The sequence below is a fragment of the Malaclemys terrapin genome, chromosome 7, assembly GCF_027887155.1.
Source record: "Malaclemys terrapin pileata isolate rMalTer1 chromosome 7, rMalTer1.hap1, whole genome shotgun sequence".
Lineage (NCBI taxonomy): Eukaryota > Metazoa > Chordata > Testudines > Emydidae > Malaclemys > Malaclemys terrapin.
This window is the reverse complement of record NC_071511.1, coordinates 29,316,420-29,323,415: the sequence shown is the minus strand read 5'-3', so window position 1 is coordinate 29,323,415 and position 6,996 is coordinate 29,316,420.

Here is a 6,996-nt window from a genome sequence, read left to right as displayed (position 1 = left end):
CCCCATCTGCATGCCCCCCCTCCAGGGTGGCTGCATCTCCACACCAGCCAAGGGATCCTTGTGTAACTAGCCTTGTGCCCTACCCTAGGGGCAAAGAATCCCTCCATCAATACCCCAGCACTCTCCCCTCCCCCACCTCCCGGGGGTGGCTGCATCTCAGCACTGAACCAGGGCTCCCTGTATAAACAGCCTGCCGAAGGCTTTGGAATGAAAGGCTTTGAAAAATGGAAAATCTTGCTGTGAAAGTGTCTAAACTGGGGGCTATTTCTCAGCGGAGCTGGGCTGTGTGAAGCTATCTTGTTGAATCCTTTACTACAAGAAATTCTCCTGAACTTTTTGAAAAGTTCTGATATGGCTGTGGATTGCACCTGCCCTTTGAAATAAGGCTGGGGTAGCCCTAGGGCCAGAGATGTGCCTTTTGCTGTTCCATGGAACCAGGTGCCTGTCTGGCTGAGTTCTAAGCTTCTGAAAATGGCCCTTTTCCCCCCCTGTGGTTGCTTTATCCATCAGGATTTTGGCAGCAAGACAAGGAGCGTCAGCATTTGCCAACCCTGGCTGGGGTATCTCACCTCTGCCCCTGGCTAGAATGCAGCTACAATGGATCATCTTCAACGTACCCTTGGCCCCAGGAGAATGGCCTCTAGGCTGGGAACCTGCTATACCAGAGTTGCTTAGTGGTTGCTGTTAATTCTGTGTACTTCACAGTCCTTGGTTCAGCATGGAGGAATTGGATAGTATCTCTAAACACCTGGGAGCAGGCCCCCTGACAGCAATTCTGGGCATCAGGGCTTCCACGTGCCAGCCCGGTTGCCTTCACCACCATCAGTACCACCCTTTGTGCACCTAGGAGCCCTGTGGCCTGCCCGGGCAATTTAAAAGGGGCTGGGGCTCCTGGGCCCTTTTAAATCGTGCAGGGCTCCCTGGGCCATTGCCCTGCCCCCCACCAGCGCCTCTGCCTGTGAGTCCTCTCCTAGTGCTCGCCATATTCTGTTTCAGATCCTGGCCAGACCAGCTGTGTGGCTGGAGCTAAGCCTGGCATGTCATGTGTAGTTAGTAAACAGGGCTGTCTGAATCCATGGTTCCTTCCTGTTACGCAGTTTGTGCAAAGAGCAAAAAGCACAGATGCTTGTTATTAAGGACCTGCCGTGAGGTTACACAACCTGTGAACAGTACCCAGGTGGCACTCCATGCCCATCAGAGCACCCCTGCCACAGCTTTGTGCATAGCAACCCCTAACACTGCTGGGACATCAAAGCCAGCACAGACTGCACTAGGCAACCCCCCGGGCAGTACAGCACCCCCTGGAGCCAGCACTGACTTTAAGGGGAGAGTGCCCCCTCCTGAACCCCTGCCCTTCTTGCAGTAGTGTCCTCTAACTCCTAACTGAGCATTGGGGCCAGCACTGACTGGGAAGAGAGGGGTGGTGCTATTTGCTATGCTAGAGGCTGGTCGCAGGGCATAACAACCTTCTCTTGCTGCTGGTTCAAGTGGTAGCAGGCTGGGTGTCAATGCTGAAGGGACTGGGAGAGCCGAAATCCGACGGCGGGCACACAATTGAACAGTTTAGGGTTGCACATGAGAGTTTTTTTTCCTTTCAAAAATAAAAACTTGGGAAACTGCCTCCCCCCCCCCCCCCTCCCATTAAAGGCATATGAGCTAGGCTGGGAACTCAAGCCCTCAGGAGTTAAGAAATGCCACAGCAAAGGCTACCCCATTTACTCTGAACTCTGCCTGCCTGTGCCAATGCACTGAAGTCCAGCTTTGACCATGTGGTCACAGACTGCGCAACTGGTGACAAGCTCACACCAGCAGTTGATCCTGCGGCTTTAAAAATAATCATTTGGGAGGTTTGTTCTCTTTCCTCTCACCTCCCTGAACCTTTCAGGGTCATGTTTGTAACCTCTTCTCCACTAAAAACTGTACACCTTGCAAGGTGACATTCTCCCAGATTGTTGTGAGTCCAGGAAAGGTGTCCAATAGTGTGAGATTTGGGATAGAATCCTGAGAGCGGGCACCACTGGATATTTGCCCCAGGGCCCTGCCTCGCTCATTGCTTGGGATGGCTGGTATGAAGGGATGTGCCTAGTAGCAATTCTTTTCTCTACCATGTATGTTCCCATCTCTGCACACTGGCAGCTCCTAGACCCCAGGGCAGATCCAGGCTCAGGATTCCTGAGTCAGGAATCTCCCAGAGAGTTGCTTGAAATTTCAGGTTTGGGGGAGGGAAAGAAATGACCTTTCCTGCGGGAGGAGGGATGACATATTTCTCTCTCTCTCTCTCTTTTCCCAACAATTTATATCCAATGTTTTAGCAGAAATAGCATTTTCCCTTCACCAACCCGCCCCCCCAGATCTGGGTCAGAACCAGGGCCGGCTCCAGGCACCAGCCCTCCAAGCATGTGCTTGGGGCGGCACCTGGAAGGGGGCGGCGCTCACCCGGGGAGAGCAGGGCCGCGGCCGGGCTCGCCACCCTCCCCCGGCGCTCCGGCCGGCCAGGGAGAGCGGGGCCACGGCCAGGCTCTTCGCCCTCCTCCCGGCTGGTCGGGGAGAGCGGGGCCGTGGCCGTGCTCAGCGCCCTCCCCTGCTGCGCTCCCCGCCAGGCGGCAAAAAAGCCAGAGCTGGCCCTGGTCAGAAACCCCAAAGCAATGATAAGTATTTGATTGGAAAATGGGACAAAATAGGAGCCTCTTTGAACCTCACAAGATGGGAAATGATCAAATTTCCTGCTCCATTTCTGCAGCATTTCTCCCCCCTCCCCCAACTCTGAACCCCACCAATTGCCTCATCGCTCTCGGGTCCTTTTTAGGGGGAGGCCCATCAGCATGGCATCAGGTTTAGTCTCACACACTGCTGGGAAGGGTTCTTGGCCAAATTGTATTGATGGGAAGCTGAGATGCAGAGACATTTGGTGACTTGCCCATGGTCGCCCAGGGATTGGGATCCAGGTCTCTGGGGGCTTAGGCTGGCACCCTACCAAGTTGCCTTCCTGTGAGAGTGGTGTGATCCCTGTTTTACAGAAAGGGACCTGAGATATTAGCTCAGTTGTTTGAGCATTGGCCTCCTAAACCCAGGGTTGTGAGTTCAATCCTTGAGGGGGCGCTTTGGGGCAAAAATCTGTCTGAGGATTGGTCCTGCTTTGAGGAGGGGGTTGGACTAGATGACCTCCTGAGGTCCCTTCCAACCCTGATATTCTATGATTCTATAGTGACTCTGTCAAGGTCACACAGTGAACCCTGGGATTCAAACTCAGCCTTGCAGACCACATGGCCTGACTGCTAGAGCAGATTCAGCAGCAGTGGTGAGTGCTCAGCACTTCTGCAAAACAGACCCCAGGGGATCACGTTAGGCCCCAAACGTGAGGAACACACAATTAGTGACCACTGGTGAGCATTTTGCTTTAAGTGACTTGCCAGGTGCCACAGAGGCAGGGATAGATTCCAATTCTCCAGCTCCCTTAACCATGAGACCCTCCTTTCTCTCCCTGCAACCCCCTGCTTCATTCACTGCTCACCAGCCAACTTCTGCAACAAATGAGGCAGGATCCAGAGAAGGTTCAGCTTGTGCACTAATGAGGCAGGGGTGTTGTGGAAAAACTGTCTGTGATAATGTCATTAAAACCTGTGCCGTGATGCAGGAAGGCTAGAAATGTATAAATGCTTGGCCTAATTACCTGCCCTATCTCCCCACGTGGAACTGAGGCACTGGAAGTGGGGATGCCGGGGGTGGCAGCACCCCCTGGCTTGAGGTAGCTTCTGTCACACAGAGGGTTTTCAGTTATGTTCCATGGCTTTCAGAATCCCGACTATAAACATTGTTCTAGCTCCCTTGCTTGGAACCCTGCAGACATTTAAGGGGCATCAGCTGAGCTATGGGGGCAGAGGGAAGGAGCCTGGGACTGGGATACCAACGGGCAGGCGGGGTGAGAGTGAGGGGCACCTGAGGAGCTGCATGTGTGTGGAGGGGAAGCTCAGGGCTGGGATAGCAGTGGGCTGGGCATCAAGGTTGAGGACACCAGTGAGTCCAGGGCCAGGATAGCAGACAGCTGGGTGTTGAGATTGAGGCAGGGGTCGGCAACGTGTCCATACACGGACACAAATGTCCGTGGTAAAAATGAGGTCCGTGGGGGTGCTCACCGCGGGCAGCTCCCCGCAAGTGGTTCACCATCCCTGATGTTGCTGGCGGAGGTGCGGCCAGGTGGCTCTGCACACTGCCTCCGTGCTCCCTCCCTGAGCACTGACTCTGTGGCTCCAAGCCCATTGACCGGGAACCATGGCCAATGGGAGCTGCAGGGGTGGCTCCTGCGGATGGGACAGTGCACAGAGCCACCTGGCCGTGCCTCCACGTAGGAGCTGGAGGGGGGATGTGCTGCTGCTTCCAGGAGCTGCTTGAGGTAGGCGCTGCACGGAGCTTGCACCCCTCCCCCCACACCCCAACTCCATGCCCATCCCTGATCCCCCTCTCACCCTCTGAACCCCTTGTTCCCACCCTGGAGCACCCTCCTGCACCCCCAACTCCTCATCCCCATCCCTATCCCAGAGCCTGCACCCACAGCTGGAGCCCTCACACCCCCCAACCCCCTGCTCCAGCCTGGAGCCCCCTCCTGCACCCTGAACCCCTCATTTCTGCCTCCCCCGGAAATTCCCCCCCAGCACAGAGCCCCTACCCCCTCCCATCCCCCTGTCACTAAGTCAGGTAATTTTGTCAAGTGTCTGTCGCACAACATGGTGGTGCTGACCCCTGGATTGAGGGGCACCAGCAGAGCTGGGGGGGGGTTGGAGCCCAGGGCTGGGCTAGCAGGCGGCTGTGGGTCACAGCAAGGAGACCCAGCCTTCTCCAATTTCCCATTCCCCTGTCAGGCACGGCAGGTGGGGCTGGTGCGTTGTTCCTGTGCTCAGTTACAGACTGTTCTGTACCGTGATATGGAGGGGAAGGCAGCCACCCGGACGGGCGTCGGGTGTAAAGTAAAACAGAACTTGAATAATACATTTCATTCTAATTAAAATTATTGCTCATATGAATCATCATGTAATTACACCAGATTATGAATATTTAATTAATCCAAAAACATGCTCAGAAATCTGCAAACGAGTTCCCCACCTCCATATAAGGGAATTTCTGATCTCTTCGAGGGGCCTAATGTCTGTGATATGGTGCCTGTGGCCCTCAATCCCTTCTTGCAGCCCGGATAGTTCAGCTTTGGGCTCCCCCCCCATCTCTGCCAGTGACCTTCAACCCCAACCCACAGCTTAACCAGTGCCCTGAGTCCTGACTAGAGCTCCCTGATGTCCCAGCCCTGGGCACCCCACTCCGCAGCTCTGCTGGTGCCCTTCAGGGCTCCAGAAGATTGGGAGTAATGAGACCAGGCAGCTGAGAATGGCCAGGCCTGGTGCCGTGCAACACAAATGCAGAGGGGGTGTGTGTGTTGGTGGACATGGCTGGGCTGTGGGTGTGTGTACAGGGTATGTGTATATATATTGTTGGGGCAGAGGGGGTGTATTTGTGAAGATTAGGATAAGGGTGCTTGAATACGATTCATTGAGGTGTTTGTGTGTTTCCAAGCACAGTAGTGCTGCTATCCATTTGTCTGGCTATGTGTCAGTGCGCCATGTGTGTGTATAGGGGTGGTTGTGCAGGATGTGTGTGCACAAAACAAAAACAAACAAAAGGGGTTGGGTGTTTAGATACAATAGGAGTATTTACAGTGTGACATTGCAGGTGTATGTGTAGACAAGTGCTTGTGTGCATTTGAGTATGGGAAGAAGTTGTAAGGTGTGTGTGTGCATGTCCACATTCTTAGCTTATATGGCCAGAAGGGACCCTGTCATCATCTACCCTGACCTCCTGTATAACAGACCAAAGGCTGCCCTGAATCAATTCCTGGCTGAACTACCGCAGATCTTTTAGGAAAAACATCAGATCTTGATTTAAAAATTACCAGTGATGGAGAATCCACCACGACCCTGGCAAATTGTTCCAATGGTTACTTCCCCTCACTGGTAAAAATTTGGGCCTTATTTCTAGTCTGAATTTGTCCAGCTTCAACTTCCAGCCCTTGGCTATTGTTAGACCTTTGTCTATGAGATCAAAGAGCCCGTTATCAAATTTCTGTTCCCCCTGTAGGTACTTACAGACTGGGATCAAGTCACCCCTTGACCTTTCTTCAAGCTTAATAGACTGAGCTTCTTGAGTCTCTTGCTATACATTTTCCAATCCTTTAATCATTCTCTTGGCTTTTCTCTGAACCCACGCACACTCCTGTCCAATGTATCAACCTCCTTCTTGAGGTGTAGACACCAGAACTGAACACAGGATTCCAGTAATGTTCCCAATAGTGCCACATACGGAGGTAATAGAACCTTCCGTCTCCTACTTGAGATTTCCCTGTTCATACAGCCTAGGATTGCATTAGTCCTTTTGGCCACAGCACAGCACTGGGAGCTCATGTTCGGCTGATTATCTTCCATGACCCCCAAGTCTTCTTCAGAGTCACTGCCCCCAGGATGGAGGCCCCCACCCTGTCAGCACGGCCTACATTCTGGGTGCCTAGATGTATAACTTTTTATTTGGCCATCGTAAACAGCATATTGTTTGCTGTGCCCGGTTTAGCACTGTGTGTATGTATGTGTGTCTATACGGTGTCTGCAGAGTGTGTGTTCATGTGTACAGCATCTGTAGAGTGTGTGTACAGATCATAGTGAGGTGGTGGGCAGCTGGGGCTGATGTTTCTGTTGTATAGTTGTGGTTTGAACAGCTACACAACCTACCATACTCAGGTCCCTCCACAAAGCAGCCCCCCCCATCAATCCTAGTATCCTCCACTCTCTCTCCCTGCGGTTCCCCCTGTCTTCCTACCCCAGTATTGCCAGTCCCTCAAGATCCAGCTGGTATCCCCTCTCAATTCCCCCCGCACCCAGGGATTCCCTCCCCCCATTTCTGCCCCTCCTGGGAACCCAAAGCAATTAATTAAATAATGGAGAGAGGATCCTACTGGTGCGT